Source organism: Leopardus geoffroyi, chromosome B4, assembly GCF_018350155.1.
Source record: "Leopardus geoffroyi isolate Oge1 chromosome B4, O.geoffroyi_Oge1_pat1.0, whole genome shotgun sequence".
NCBI lineage: Eukaryota > Metazoa > Chordata > Mammalia > Carnivora > Felidae > Leopardus > Leopardus geoffroyi.
The window spans coordinates 27006009-27022722 of NC_059341.1; the positions used below are offsets into that span (position 1 = coordinate 27006009).

Genomic DNA, 16714 nt, shown 5'->3' on the forward strand with positions numbered 1-16714 from the left:
TCTCTCTGGACAGAGGGAGGTGCCGATGCTTACAGTGGGGGGAAGCCGTAGATAGAGCAGAACCGAGAGGAATTTGGACACGTCCACCCTGAGGTCTCCTAGATGTTCAAGCGAAGATCTCAAGTAGGATTTGGATATACAGTTGACCCTTAAACAATGTAGGGTTAGGAAAATCCCTGTGTAACTTTCGATGCCCCCAAAACTTAATTAACAGCTTGCTATTGACCAACAACCTCACCAATAACATAAACAGCTGATTAACAAGTATTTTGTACGTGATGTGTATTCTATACTGTATTCCTACAACAAAGTAAGCTAGAGGAAAGAGAATGTTATTAAGAAAGCCACAAGGAGGGGCGCCTGGGTGGCTCAGTCGGTTAAGCATCCGACTTCCGCTCAGGTCATGATCTCACGGTTTGTGAGTTCGAGCCCCGCGTCGGGCTCTGTGCCGACAGCTCAGAGCCTGGAGCCTGCTTCAGCTTCTGTGTCTCCTTCTCTCTCTGCCCCTCCCCAACTTGTGCTCTGTCTCTCTATGTCTCTCAAAAAATAAAGACATGTAAAAAATAAAAAAATAAATTTTAAATAAAAAAAAAAGAAAGCCATAAGGAAGAGAAAACACATTGACAGCACTGCACTGCATTTATCGGAAAAAAATCCACGTATAAGTGGAGCTGTTCAACCACGTTGTTCAGGGTCACTGGACATCTATGCAGTTCAGGAGCGAGGTCTGGGCTGCAGAAAGACATCTGAGCTCTGTCGTGTCGGATGGGATCTAAAGACAAGGGACAGGATGAGACCTCAAGGGAGTGAGCGCGAGTGAGGATAAGGAAGGCAAGAGGCCAAGGTCACGGTGACGGGATGAGAGTGAGCAGCAGCACGGGACGCCCCGCAGGGCACCAAGGGAAGGTGATGTCTGGAAGCAGTGAAGACAGCAGAGGAGGGAGGCACCAACACGACCACACGCGGCTGAGGTTGGGCAAGACGGAGACTGAGAACCGAGCACTGGATTTAGCAATGCAGAGCTCAGAGGTCCTTAATGACTTTTAAGGAAAAAGATAGCTCTGCCCTTCCCCCTCAGAAACCACCCCTGTCACGTGTGGGCGCTCCGCCATCCTCCCCAGGACGCAAGCCCTGGATGCCCCAATCCTTCGTGCCCCCCACAGCCACCTTCCCAAGCAGTTTCACGTGCTCTAAACCCCCCTTCAGGGGACAGCCTCCGTCTGATAAGCCTCTCCCCACTGCCTCGACAATGGGGGCAGCCGCGCGCGCACACACACACACACACACACACACACACACACACACAGTTTAACAAGTGGCTTCCAGAAGCAGCACTTCTCAACCAAAGGAAAGTGTTTCTGTGGATGGAATGTCACCTGGGAGAACTTGTCTTGAGTGTCAGATGTAGCACAGGCTACGAAGGAAGGAGACTGACTGAACAGGGCCCTGGTGCAGCTCTTCTAATAACTGCCCTGGGGCTATGCACCTGTCACCTCGCCTTCCTGGGTCTTACCTGCTTCATCTCTCTGTGAAACAAGGGGTTCAGGAGGTGGAAGGTGAAATGCGATCGGGGTCCCTTAGTGTCAAGGGTTTTAAAATGGATCCAGGAGGTCATCGGGGAGCTGAGTCTGAGGCATCTGCTCACCAGTGGAGCCATGAACTGGGCCAAACAGCAAATATTCCAAGGACTCAGCCCAAACCCCTGCAACCTGCTATGGTAAGAGACTTTGCTTCGTGACAGTGTAGGAACCAGTTACAGAAAAACCTTGGTTTGCAAGCATAATTCGTTCCAGAAACATGTTCGTATCCAAAGCACTCATATATCAAAGTGAATTCCCCCACAAGAAATAGTGGAAACTCAGATGATGCATTCCAGAACCCAAAAATATTCACTGAAAACGGTTACAGTACAGTAATATGAGGCAAAATAATAAAGAAAATACAAAATATAAAGAAAAAGATGGGGCGCCTGGGTGGCGCAGTCGGTTAAGCGTCCGACTTCAGCCAGGTCACGATCTCGCGGTCCGTGAGTTCGAGCCCCGCGTCAGGCTCTGGGCTGATGGCTCAGAGCCTGGAGCCTGTTTCCGATTCTGTGTCTCCCTCTCTCTCTGCCCCTCCCCCGTTCATGCTCTGTCTCTCTCTGTCCCAAAAATAAATAAACGTTGAAAAAAAAAATTAAAAAGAAAAAGAAAAAGAAACAAATTAACCTGCACTTACCTTTGAAAACCTTCATGGCTAGTGTGAGGGAGACGAGAGAAGAGGGTTATTGTATAGGACGACTTTGACTATCACTAACAGAATCACTGCTCTCTATTGACTCAGTGGAATCTTTTTCTGCATGGGAGCCATTGTATACGCTCGCACGGATGTTGACTATGGTACAATATTAATAAACTCTTGTCCTATACTGTATTTAATGTAACTGGTGATAAGGCAGCAGAGGAAAGGGTCTATATCTGCAGGCAGCCTGAGCTAGAATAAGCAAACCGTTCCTAAGCTTCCTCTTGTATGAAAAGCAAAGAACTGTCTATAGGTGCTTTGAAATGACAAAAAATACACTAGTGCAAGTTGTGGGCTCCTTCCAACATTCTGAAAAACCGCTGATTTCTGCCAACCACCACGGCCTGAGACCGAGCATCTGAGCATGGGAGACGATCACCCACAATCCTGCAGCAAGAGAGAGAGGGAGAGCGAACCACTGGGTCAGTTGTGATCATGTGACATTCGGCATCACGTACTACTCGTATTGCAAGATTTCGCTCATTTATCACGTTAAAATCTATCGCAAATGTTTGCTTGTCTTGGGGAACACTCACAGAACAAGTTACTCACAATCCAAAGTTTTACTGTATATTAAGTCAATATTAGCTTCCTGCCGCTAATGCCAATCAAAACTTCTTCGTAAACAATGGCTACAAGCATTTCCTTTTTGCTTTAAAAACCCCTGATTTGGGGGGGGGGGGCACCTGGGTGGCTCAGTCGGTTAAGCGACCGACTTCGGCTTAGGTCATGATCTCACAGTTCATGGGTTTGAGCCCTGCGACAGGCTCTGTGCTGACCACTCAGAGCCCGGAGCCTGCTTTCCATTCTGTGTCTCCCTCTCTCTCTGCCCCACCCCCACTTGCACTCTGTCTCTCTTTGTCTCTCAAAAATGAATAAACATTAAAAATTTTTTTTAATTAAAAAAAAACACTGACTTTTGCTCCCTAGTGGGACACTATTTAGGTTGCTCCCCAAATAGGTGTACCCTGAACTATAATTCCTGGATCCCAAATAAACACTCTTGCTTAATCATTGCCTCTTGACAATTTCAGGTTGAAGCAACTGACCGATTCTTATGCTGTTGGGGTGACAGAACCTCCACGTGTCACTCGATGCATAACGGTGTGACCTCAGAATATCATGGCTTCCTATGAATTTAGTGTTGACATAAGAAATTCAAAAAGGGGATTTTCAGCAAAAACAGGAAAATATAGGCCTCAGTTCTATAATTTTTTTTTTTTTGAGAGAGAGAGACAGCACACACACATGTGCATGCAAGCAGGGTGGGGGCAGAGGGAGAGAGAGAATTTTAAGCAGGCTCCCCACTGTCAGTGAAGAGCCTGACATAGGGCTTGATCCCACGACTCTGGGATCATGACCTGAGCCAAAATCAAGAGTCAGATGCTCAACCCACTGAGCCACCAGACGCCTTAATTCTATAGTCTTGTTAGACTTATCTGACTGTATACGTTTTATCAGTCACGGGCCTTGGAGGAGGAGAAGGAACAGGTGTTGACTCCGGCTCATCTGTCCCCAGAGTCTTACTTCAGAGTCACTTGTTGCCAACTTAGTAGCAGTAGAGGGTAATAGATACAATGAATTAGGAAAATTGCACGAAAGAAAATTTTGAAATGAGAAAATCTTATTCATTGGCTTACTTTTTCCCCTGGGACTTGGAAAGGTCGGCCACCAATTGATTGCAATCTGGCCACAATAAACCAGGTTCCTAGGCTGAGAATCATATCCTAGACGATCTCCAAGTTCCCCTCCACCTCTAAGTGTCTAAGATTCTACAGTGACAGCTTCCTTGTCCTGCACAGACAGACCTGCGCGAGGCCAGACACTGAAGCCACCTGAAATACTACAGCATCGTCCCCTGGGGCCAGGATGCTTCTCCAGAAGCTGAATGTCTTTGTTTTATTTTAGTTAATGAATTCAATAAGGTATCTGTGCAGGGGCTTCAGATATGTGGCATATTTAAAACGCCAGCCATGGGGCTCCTGGGTAGCTCAGGGGGTTAAGCGTCATACTCTTTCAGCTCAGGTCGTGATCTCACCTTTGGTGAGTTCGAGCCCCGCATCGGGCTCTGCGCTAAGGTGAGCCCTGCGTGGGATTGTCTCACTCCCTCTCTCTCCCCCTCCTCTCTTCACTCTCTGTCTCTCTGGTGCACTCAAAATAAATTAAATTTTTTTTTAACTGCCAGCCATGCTCCACCGTGAAGGTAAGGCAAGCTAAAGGAGAGTGTAGACAAGGAAAGGTGAAGAGAGTACCTCTCTCCTGATCGCCCCTTTCTCTCCTGCGAGCGGCTTAGAGTCTCATGTGTGTAATTACCCTGTAAGCCTCTAGGTGGCAGTCAACCTCACAGTTACAATGCCAATATTTACGCCTCACTTTATGCAATAAATGCCATTGTGCTAGGCGGCTCCAAAAGTCCCTCTAACTTCTCAAATTCCCTGAATATACTCCTGAAAACTGTAAGCAATTCAGTGTTTGCAACTTGATTCACATTTTCTGATGGATTGTAACACAGTCTTCATGTTGATTGTTCTGCTCTGCCCAGCAGTCCCTAACACTTAGGAACTAATGTCTGACACAAGAGCCGTGACATTTCCTCAATCCATTCCTTTGCAGGAAAACCTGTTTGAGTCTGGCTCTGTCCCCGGGCTGTGGCTGCTATGAACACTTGTCAGGGCCTTGTCTGGGGCCTGACACAGACTGGGTGTTCAGCCCGTGTTGCGGTGAACCGCGTTCACTGTGGTGAGGGACCTGTGTGTCATGGGCCCTTAAATGAGGCCGCGGATGTGCATCCGCTCCCCCCCCTCCGCAGAGGCCTGGAGTGCAGAACCCGGTGACAAGGCGCTAAGGCCACATGGCCCTTGCAAGCGACATCCAAAGACAAGAAGGCACACTTCACGACCGAGGACAGCCAACACGGAGGCAAGCCAGCAACCCAACCGCGGCGATGGGATCTGGCACACACGTGGCCAAGTATCCAAGCGACAAACTTCCGGTTGAGACGGATGGATTTCTCCCTGGCGGTTTGCCCACGTAAAACCTTACTGAGACGCAGTTCAGGAAGAAGAAAAAAAAAAAAGTGTGCTTCACAGTCCAAAGTGTTTATTATCGAAAAATCTTTTCTGAAAATATTAGGGATCTAGGCTCACGGGGTTGGCATGGACCCCAAGAAATCACCTTGTCTACTCCACATCTCCAGGGGGAGCATCTCTTAGGCCATGCCAAGACACGCGGCCCCCCGGCCCTTTTCACCGGGTTTCCAGAGCAGATTTGACCAGAATCGCCTGCCTCTTTCCCTTCACTGCTAGCACGTTTTTATTAATGCTCAACTGTGAATTGAGACAGACCTGGATTCAAAGGTAGGCTCCTCCCCTCACTGGCGATGGGATTGTAACCTTGCCTCTCCGAGGTGTACCTTCTGCATCTGAGAAATGAGTAGTAGAATACACACCCATTAGCTTAAATAAAATATACGTAAACAACTACGCGTGTTGCTTGGCCATTATAGCTAATCAATAAATATCTGGTTCCTTCTCTTCCCTCCTCCCGGTGGGGGAATGGCTGGGTTATCATAATAACTGGGGAAGCACTATTGAAATGTAATGAATGGTCTGGGCGTCACCAACACAGCATTCCGGTCTCAGTCCACAGTGCAATGGCTCGTTCCGGTGATTCCAAGCAGAGGGCCGTGGAAATCACCCATCCGTTATGTCACAAAGGCAGCACTGCGTGCCTTTAGAAATAAACTTTGTGTGAAGAGGGGTGTAGCATCCATTCATTCCGGGGTAGACCAAGGAGAGTTAAAGCAAGGTACTACGTTTTTTACCAAATGGGCATTGGGTCCAATAGGCAGTTGCAAACCTGGAAAACCATAGCAGCTGTAAAAGCTGGGTGTTCCCAGCCCCTCAAGGGCTATTCTTGGCTGCCTCCCCTGTGCACGGATGTGCAGGACCGGCCCCTCGCTAGGAGGGGCCCAGGGCTGTGGGGACCCCTTTCAACACACCCGTGGTGTCAGGCCTGGATTCTTAGCAGCAGCCTGCTTTGAGTGAGGTCTGGACGTGTGGTGTTCCCCCACTGATCCCCAGGGGAGCCCCCTAAAGTACCCCACTTACCTGAATTTTCTTTCCCTCCAGCTGCGGGCCCTGAAGGAAGCCAGTCCTCTGTCTCCTGCTGCCTGTAGTAGAGAAAGAGAAAGAGAGAGATCAGTGGGCAGCCCAGGGCGGAGTTCCATGCTGCCCGGGACAGCCCCAGCTGGGGTGCTCACTTCCCCATTCACTCCCTTTCATTTCCCTCCCCACAAGAGCTGTCAGAGCTAGAAGATTAACTCTGCAATGCTGGGGACATGCTTACACTAAACCACACAGTATTTGGGACATACTTATACCAAACCACACAGTATTTGGGACATACTTATGCCAAACCACACAGTATTTGAGACATACTTAGGTGAAACCACAGTATTTGGGACTTACTTACCCTAAACCACACAGCATTGGGGACATACTTATACTAAACCACACAGTATCTGGGATATACTTATACTGAAAAAATGATGGGCTATTTATTTCAAATTGCAATTTAGTTAGAACCTTGTGTTTCATCTGGCCACCCTACTTCTGAAGTCTCCCCCAACCCCAGGTGAGAGGTGAGAAGAAAGTCAGGGAGGCCATGGAGGGGTGGTGGGAGCTCTGGCAGAGAACAGATCACCTGGCTCAGAATGAGGCCAAGACAGGAAAGGGCTGTCTTAGGGGTTGGCTACTCTTTTCACCCCCAGGACCAAGCTTTCCTGAGGCCCCTCCCTCTGAGAGTTACGAGCTGTTATATCTTGAGTTAAGAAAATGTAAATATGTCTTTCTGTGTTGATGGTCTCCAGGGTCTTCCCATTTTTAGAGTGACAGAAACATAGTGGGGGGGGGGGAATAACCCTTCTGACCCCAAGATAATGGTTACATTAGGCCTCTGGGCTCCCCAATAACAACAGTGTTATTATAGAACCAGAGTTGACACAGGAGCTTAGAGGTCACCTGTGGGACCATCTCATGTTTCAGGTGGGCAAACCCAGGCCAGAGAAGCTGCTGTCTGGCTCTTGACCCCCAGAGTGTTATTCTCTCCAGGCTGCTATAAAATTAGACAGCAGCAGAGGGGGGTCTAGGTTATAGCCACAGTGAGTGGGATAGTTGGCCCCTAAATTCCCTAAGAACTCAGAGTCACCCTGAGAAGGTATGAGTCGATGTATCACTAAGAACACTGCCTTTTGAGCAAGAATAAGTTATTGGCAAATCTTGATCTCTTAGAGGTGGAACCTGAGGTTGTGACAATAGATAAAAGTCTTTTAATGACAGGTTTTCTTGAAGACAAGGGTCTTGTGACCTAAAGGTGTGAGGCTTGTGTGAGATATTTATAAAATGGCATGCATTCCCTCTTGCGAAGTAATAGAAAATGTCTATATTGGCCTCTGCCCCCAGTGCCTGGCACAGAGCTCCTAAAACCCTTGTAATCTCCTAAGTGATAAGAACCCAGGAGCATCTCTATTTCTACTGTTTGGTCTTTGGCCCCGATTCCTGACACAGGGTTTCTAAATCCCTTGTAATTCCCTGGGTGGTAGCATGACTTTTGCTCTAATGAAGTGGGTCTCGATGGGCCCCTGGATGGGAGCTGGTCACCAATGAACCAAGCCATGATTAGCAGCTTGGAACTTTCAGCACCCCCCCGCCCCCCGCCGCAACCATTTTCCAGAAAAGGGAGAGGGGCCGGAAATGGAACTAATGATCAATCAGACTTATGTGACAAAACCTCCATCAAGTCCCCAAAGTACGGGGTTCAGAGAGCTTCTGGGTTGCTGAGCATGGGGAGCACGCTGCCTGGCGAGGACCTGGAAACTCCCAGGCCCTTCCCACACAGCTCTCCCTAGGCACCTCTTCCATCTGGATGGTCATCTGTATCCTTCACTATATCCTTTGCGAATAAACAGGTGAATAGTAAGCAAACTGCTTTTCCTGAGCTCTGTGAGCCATTCTAGGAAATTACTGAAACCCAAGGAAGGTCAGAAGCACAGGTAACCACTTGGGTTTGCCACCGGCCTCTGAAGAGGGGAAGATAGGAGAGTCTTGTAGGACTGAGCCACCCACTGTGGGATCGGACCCTGTCTCTGGGTAAGTAGTGTCAGAATTGCTTTAACTGTGGGATACTCAGTTCGTGTGGCTTGGTATGGGGGTAAACACCCGTGTGTGGGGTCAGAAGTGTTGAGTGTAACAGCGGTGTGAGAATCAAGGGAAAAAAATGCAGGAGGAAGAGGGAGTTTTTTCCTACTCCCCTTGCTAGCAATGGTTAGGGTCCCTTCCACCTTGTACTAGTCCCTAGAGGAGCTGAGTCTCTCCTGGTGGGTCACTAATGACACTGCATTTTCTAGAACCTAAGCAGGATCTCAGCATTCTCTGTTGTATGGGGCTGCCCTGCGCACCTGAGGATGTTTAACAGCGTCTCTACCTATTCGAAGCCACTGGCACCACCCCCGACCCAAGTTGTGACAGTCAAAAAACTCTCCGGGTATTGCCAGATGTCCCCTGAGGACCCAGTTGCCTCCCCACACCATGGAGGACCCCACATCCATAGCGCTGGTCCCCATTTTCCTTGTGCTGGTGGCCACACCATTCCTGCCTTGTGTACTTTGAGTCACCCACTAAACACACTTGGTTGGATCCCACCAGGGAGTGTGACACTGAATTCTTCAGTCAACACTCAAGCCCAAATATTCCAGTTGTCAGGACCAACAGCCAGAAGAGCAATACGATCTCGGTGGGTATGTCCACATACGCTCTGCGCCCCCAAAACCTTTAAATCTGGCACACCCACGTGCTCCCCGTCCCTGGCCCTAGAAAGCAAGTGTGAGCAGCAGGTGCTGTTTGAAGCAGTCAGCTCTGACCTCCTGCAGCCTTTCCATTTCTTTGGCCCCGGGACACCCGGCTCTGCACCCCACCTGTGTGACAGAGGGGTTTTGGAATGGTGGGGGCTTGGAGCTGGCAGCCAAGAAAGAACTCTTCTTTTTTAATGTTTATTTTTGAGACAGAGACCGAGTTCCAGCAGTGGAGGAGCAGAGAGAGAGGGAGACACAGAATCCGAAACCGGCTCCAGGTTCTGAGCTGTCAGCACAGAGCCCGATGCGGGGCTCGAACCCACAAACTGCGAAATCATGACCTGAGCCGAAGTCGGATGCTTCACCGACTGAGCCACCCAGGTGCCCCAACAAGCCCCGGAAAGAATTCCTAAGATGTCCTTGGTGCAAAGAAGGTGATTTTATTAAAGCACAGGGACAGGACCCAGGGGCATATATACTATGGAGTTGGGGAGGGAGAGGCAAAGGTGGGGGCGGGAGGGGGCTCCAGAAGGACTTTGATATGGTAAAGAGGACTCATAAGATGCCAGGGGCCTTGCTATTGTCAAGCTAAGGTTGTTTTCCCCCTAGTAAGGCATTAACATTAGGTCGGTAGGGGGTTCCCAGAGAAGTGTTACCCTCTGTATTTGCCTCAAGTATTTGCCAGTGGGCTGAAGTTATAAACAAACTTAATTTTATCCGCCATTTCCTTTTTGCCTTGGTTCCCCACATCATTATGGAGGGGAGGCTGATGTCCGGGCTCCAGGAAACTGGCTCCCCAGGTTTCTGGAGATCAGGCTATTGATAAGATTGCCTTTTTCTTGTAATTCACTAAGATATTTGCAAACTGAAAGAGACTCATGACCTGTATGGCTTTGATCTCTATCAGTGTAACCATTTGTGTTTCCCTATCCTTTGTTCTTGGGTGGCCAGGAGTGCCTGAGGAATGCCACACGTGTCCCACCTGGGGGTGGGTGGCAGGGGGTCAGCTTGCCTTATGCTCCCCCATCACAACTGCTCCGGAACCCTCTGTTCTGGTAACTCTCTGAACAATCCTTTTAGCTTCTAGATTCTTGCCTTCCTCCGGCTTCCGCTCCCCCTTTAGCTCGGGTGACAGACTCATGCTCCAGTCCCAACCAGCCCCTCACAGTTCCCCAGGGAGGCGGGGGTCCATGGGAACCGGGATAGTTTCGGGAGCTATCACAAGTACATCGGTTCACCCAGAAGTTTCCACTCACGATCCCCAGGTGAATCACCAGGAGAACCCTCCGAGCCTCTCTCTCAGCCAGCTGTCCCTCAGAGCCAAGGGAACAGGAAAGCAGCTAGAAGAGGAAGAATGGGGGGTGGAGAGTAAAAGGAATCCGTTTTGGGTTGTGTTCCAGAAAGACCCATTCGGGTGAGCAGTAACCCACGCTAACAGGCCTTAGTCATAAAAGCAGTACTTGCCTGAGGACAGGGACACTAAGAGAAAAATAAACAGAGGTTTCCCCGGAAAGTCCGTTGAGGAGAATAGATTATGTGGATGTGGGGCAAACTGGGTCCCAGACCCTGGTTCTTTTTTCTGGGGTGGCGGTGGGAAGGTATGTGTTTGCAGAGTCAAGCCTTGCCCCTGCCGCAGGGAGAACAGCCTCCTTTGAGGCCTCAGAAGCAGAGGGTTGGGAAGGGGAAGGGCAGCGGCCCCCAGCTGGGAGGGCGGGGCAAATTCTAACCTTGCACTTGGCGAGATGGAATCTCATCTCCGGGCCTGAAACATTCTGGAGCCGTTTTTTTTTTGCAAAGCTGGTGGCCTTAATTGGCTGGGAGGGACAAAGGGCCTTTCCGACTCACACAAATGATGCCGGGGTTGGGTAACCTGGTTGCTGAAAGAGATCGCTGCTAAGACAAATGATAAGGTTCCAAGAGTTAATCACTCACCAGGGCCCCCCAAGTGCCAGGCGGCCCGAGGAGAGCACACACGGTCTTGCCCCGGTGGCATGCTTTGTCATAAAGCTCTGGATCAAGAGCCGCGACAATCTGACGCGAACCGGGAACAGGGAAGGAGCTGCCCACGTCAGCTGCCACCATCTCAGGACTTCAGACACGTGGCTGGGCTGTGGCCCGAGGGGTGCGATCTGTCTTGGTCTGTTCGGGCTGTAACAAAAGCACTGTGATCTGGGCGGTTTTAAACGACACACGTTCATTTCTCACGACTGTGGAGGCTAGGAATTCTGAGATCCGGGCACCGGCAGACCCCGCGTCTAGGGAGAACGGACTCCCTGGTTCACAGACGCTGTCTTCTCACTGTGTCCTCGCCTCGTGGACCAGGGAAGGAGCTCTCTGGGGTCTCTTTCATAAAGACACCAGGCCCATCCATGAGGGCTCCAACCCTCCTGACCCAGTCACCTCCCAAAGGTCCCACATCTAAGCATCACCACCTTGGGGGTTAGGATGTTAACACTGAATTTGAGAGGATCATACATTTTCAGTCCATGGTATTCAGAATATTACCTTTATTCCTGCACATTCTTTGGAGCAGGGTACGTCATGCTTCCCCCAGATAGCCCCAGGCTCACGCCCATAAATCCCTCCCATTTTGTTCACTGAGACCTCTGGACACTCTTTCATTAGTCTCTCTCCCCTTCTGGAACGCAAGTTCTAGAAGGGAAGAGATTTTTGTCTCTCACGGTCACTAAGTAGGATCATGCCTAGTACATAGTAAGTGTAATAAACATTTGTCATAGGAATAAATGTCCTGCTTTCACTCAATCATTGTTCCTTTAGATGACAGGGTTCTGATAAAATTTCCTCCACCTACCTTCCCAAGGATACTGCTGTTTCTCAAGAAAGGAAATGGAGTTTCTCAGATGCGGGGGGGGGGAATTTTCCCTAATTTTCTGCATGGTTATGGAGCCTCTTCTGTTTTTCGTATTTCCTCATCAATTCATTGGAGAACCAGAAAGTCCATGCCTGAGGATATCATTTCACTCAGAAAAAGGGTCTTTTATCTTTGACCAAAATTCCTCTCCTGACTGTTCACATCTACGTAGAACTCAAACAAAGCCTTTATATGGTTCCTGATATGCCAAGTATATGAGCAATCTACTAGCTGATAGATTCTGACTTTCGGCCATTGCTTGTTAGAAGAGTAAAATCTACCTCCTTCAATATCTGATATCAAACACAGTAGGAGGAAGAGAGTGTGTGTAAGGACCGAACCCTGAGTTAAAACTGAAACAAATCCAGTTAAATGTTCATCACATGATCTCTGAAACCATAGCTTTCTTACTAGGAAACACGAAATGTAACCTGTCAAGGAAGTCTTAAAAGTGAGATAGTTCTATAACGTCACATGTTAGTACAAGGAAATCTTTGAAAAATAATTATTGTGTCACATTGAGTAGTTATTTTTTTTTTCTTTTTGTCATGAAAACCACCTACCCACCTTCTTTCTACCAGAACAAAAAGGAACATGCCAGAGGGACAGCTAGGAGGGGAGAGGTCTCTTGACTAGCTTCCCAGCGTCCTCGAGTAAAAAGATCTGCTACCCAGTAATGACCGTGTCCCTGTGGACATTTCGTTTCAAATCCGTGGGCCTCAGTTTCCTCATTTGTAAAATCTGGGGACTGGGTCTCTAAGGTGCTCTTGTGCCTACAAGTTTTTATTCTGAACTTCTCTCTATAAGTTCTAGCAAAACCTCCTCCCACCTCAACACACACACGCACACACACACGCACACGCGCACACACTTGCAACTTGCAACAAACGCTCCTCATCCTGCCCCCCCACCCCCCAGGATCCCGAGTCACCCTGCAGAATGTGAGGACATCGCTGGCTCTGACGTGTTTAATGCACATCGGCGTCCCAGGTACGAACACCACCAGGCGTCCAGCTCTGCCTCACCGGAGAAAGTTTGTCACTACAGTTTATATAGTTTAAGTCCTTCTTCATATCGCACTAACATTCGCGCCCCAATTTGGCCTCAATCCAAATAGCCGTCCCCACCTTGGTTGGTACGGAGGTGCGAGCAGTGAAACTTGTCCCAGGAGGAGGGCCGTCAGGTTGCCCTCTCTGAGGGCCCAGGCGAGCGTGGCGTATACAGTGGCCAGTCAACACTGCAGGACTCCAGCCCAACCAGCTTCCAGCACCTTGGCAGGGACTCTGCTGGAGCCTCCTTGAGGGTGGGTCTCAATGTTTTAGGAGAAGGTGCCGGACTAGGCTTCCAGGGAAGCCACCTTGGAGACATGGCCTAAGATCTGCACCCCAAAGGGTACTCTAATCACAGAAGCAGGTGTCGTATGGCCTAAGATGCAAAGATCACCCTGGTGTAGGCCAAACTGGTGAGGCAGATCAGAGACATCCAGAGGAGACTTCCGCTCCAAGGCTCAATGGAAGCACATCTGAGAACCACCCTTGTATTTCCAGTTTTGCTCATTCCCAAATCAAGGCCAAGGGCAGGCAGCCCCGAGCAGGGCCCACATTGGCATGATCATTATTTGGAGCTAAAAGCCATCAAGATTCGGGCACAAGATGGTGGCTCAGTCGGTTGAGCTTCCGACTTCGGCTCAGGTCACGATCTCGAGGTTTGTGAGTTCAAGCCCCGCGTTGGGCTCGCGGCTGTCAGTGCAGAGTCAGCTTCAGATCCTCTACCTTCCCCCGCTCTCATTTTCTCTCTTTCTCTCTCTCTTTCAAAACAAAAACAAAAACATTGATGGGGCGCCTGGGTGGCGCAGTCGGTTAAGCGTCCGACTTCACCCAGGTCACGATCTCGCGGTCCGTGAGTTCGAGCCCCGTGTCGGGCTCTGGGCTGATGGCTCAGAGCCTGGAGCCTGTTTCCGATTCTGTGTCTCCCTCTCTTTCTGCCCCTCCCCCGTTCATGCTCTGTCTCTCTCTGTCCCAAAAATAAATAAACGTTGAAAAAAAAAAATTCAAAAACAAAAACATTGAAAAGCAATCAAGACCCAGCAGATTCAGGAATAGCTCTTTACCTCCCCAACTGCCTGCTTACACCAAGAAGAGAACTATTAACACAGATTTTTCTTTACCTAAGAAACCTATTGGCACGATACGTAGGGCAAACTTTGTTTCCCAAACATCTCTTCTCACCTTCCAGCTAACGGTCTGTTTCTCCTTTGTATCTTTAGACTCAACCCCTCTCCTTAGCTCATATAAGCATCACATCACCTCATTACCTCATTGTCTTTGCAATTTCCGTGTCTGTGTGGATTCCTCGTACATACGCATTAAAGGTGATTTCCTCCTGTTAATCTGTCTCATGGCAATTCGATTCTTAGTCCAGCTAAAAGGACCTTGCAGGGTAGAGGAAATTCTTCCTCCCCGACAACCTTAAAAATGCTTGGAAACCTAAAGTCATTCCTGTACCAACATAGCAACACTCTGACTAAAACTCACATAACATAAGAAACATAAACACTCAGTTACATTTTCCAGAACTGCTTATAGTCACATAACATTGAGGCAATTTCAGGAAAGGATACATTTTTCTCCTGTGGCAGTTATATGAATCCTAATCCCACAGGCCTTCGCGAACAAGAGTTTATTTGGTTTTGTAGGAATGTATTTCAGGAAAACAAACTGCCCGGCACCTTGTAGACGCCCAAGCCACATCCATTCCCCGTTTACATCTGTAGCACCAGGTTGGCCTATTACAACTGGGTTTCTCCAACTTTAACATGACTAGGTATCACCCGTGATCATGTTAAAATGTGAATTCTTTTCTTTTTTTTAGTATTTATTTTTGAGAGAGAGAGAAAGTGTGGGGGAGGGGTAGAGAGCGCGGAGGTAGAGAGGATCTGAAGCAGACTCTGTGCTGTCAGCAAAGAGCCCGTCGTGGGGCTCGAACTCACCGGCTGTGACATCATGTCCTGAGCCGAAGTCGGACGCTTAACCGGCCGAATCGCCCAGGCGCCCCTTAAAATGTGGATTCTGATTCCACAGGCGTGGGGTACGGCCCGAGACCCTGCATTTCTACCAAGCTCCCAGGTGATGCTGATGCTCTTGGTCTGTGCACTGCCTGTAGAGTAACAAGGAGTCAGGTTGTGCGTGTGCAATTTGACGTTGATTTTAGGTGCCAAAAGGAAACCACAGGCCCAAAATGGAATCACGTAGGCCAAGTCACCAAGGGCTTAATACGTAACAAAAGTGCAGTTGCAGCCTGTCCCGGAGATGTAGTCTCAGTTTTCTGATCAGGCACCAGTGAGACAATCTGCCGTGTGGTCTTCCTATGGAGCATGGGCTGATCTGTCTGATGAGTCCCCCTGAAGGAAGTGACCTTGCTTGAAACAATCTTTTCTTGCTTCTGCTACTAACTCCCTTGCCCTATCCTCCTTCCGATAAAAGCCTTTCATTTTGTACAGTTCCTCGGAGCTTCTTGGCTTGCAAGACAGGCTGCTGCCCCATTCTGGAATCACTTATAAAAGCCAATCAGATCTTCAAATGTACTCAGTTGAATTTTGTTTTCTACCATTGGCCCTGCCCAGCTCCTGGCAGTTTTGCTTCAGATCTCAGCACTCAGCTTTCTTGCCTTGAGGGCTCCCCACTAACATAGTCTACTTGGCCAATTAGCTAGACATTGCTAATAGAGTCCTGTCATGGAGGTCTATCTTTCTAGTCGTGTGACTTTGTCCAAAATCCCAAGAGGAGAATAGGTTCAGCTCCAGCTGGGTGGGGCCACTTTGTTCACAGAGACGTTCTGTGGTTGGAAGTGGTGACGGAGGCCCCATCAGGAAGTACAGGATGAGACACACTTGACTTTCCCAAAATTCGTCCCTGATCCCCTCTCCAGCCCCTGATTTTTCCTGAGACTCGCAGTCCCCAAGAAACACAACCTCTCTTACCCCCAGCCCACAGTAGCCAGAATTCAGAAATCCCTCGGGAGCCTGAGACGTGTGGGTTTATTTGATACATTATGGGTTTTGAAAGTTAAAATAATTCCAAGTTCATTTCCCAGACAAGATGGGAACCTGGGCACACTCTGTGCCAGGAAGTCAAGAAAACTCAAGGAATGATGGGAATGTCATCCAGTTTGGGGGTCCCTGTAATAACCCCATTTTCTAGTTTCTAGTTTTAATGCTTTGACATCTGGGGCCTTGTTGACCCTGGAGGAACTGTCCCTCTGGGGGTACCTAATTCCTAAACATAGTGACTCATCTTTTCATACGCAGACCAACCATTGCAGAGCCCACACTCCAACCTCTTCCTCTATCAGGCTTTCGTGCTCAGGGTCACTGTTCCCCTGCCCTAATCACCCCAGGCCCCGGTGCAAGACAACTAAGGACAGCCCCTTTGACCCAGAGCCTGCTGAAATTATTCGAACTAGCCACTCTTACCCCTGCCTACCTTGCCTGGCCCATTCTTTCCCATGGAAACTACAGGAAAGGCCTCCCCCATTTTCCCCTCACTTCCTCTGCCTCCTTTACTGACACTGGTGCCTCCCCATGTGGCCCCATGCTGTGTCTCCTGTTTCAAGGGATCTGTGCGTATAAAAAATGTCTTCCTGCAAAACAGTCATCCTTGTGTGTGATGTTTTCATATCCTGATTAAAACAATCCTGAGTATCCTTAAAACACT

The 16714-nt window shown here is 49.0% G+C and overlaps 1 long non-coding RNA gene across 1 annotated transcript; it reads right to left on the reverse strand.

The window, feature by feature from the left end:
- Nucleotides 1-5357: 5357 nt before the first annotated feature.
- On the reverse strand, nucleotides 5358-6501 carry LOC123591434. Its single transcript, XR_006709315.1, has 2 exons — nucleotides 6390-6501; nucleotides 5358-6002 (listed from the first exon to the last, which is right to left on the reverse strand). It is a non-coding gene; the product is annotated as an uncharacterized LOC123591434 (long non-coding RNA).
- Between the last annotated feature and the right edge of the window lie 10213 nt (nucleotides 6502-16714).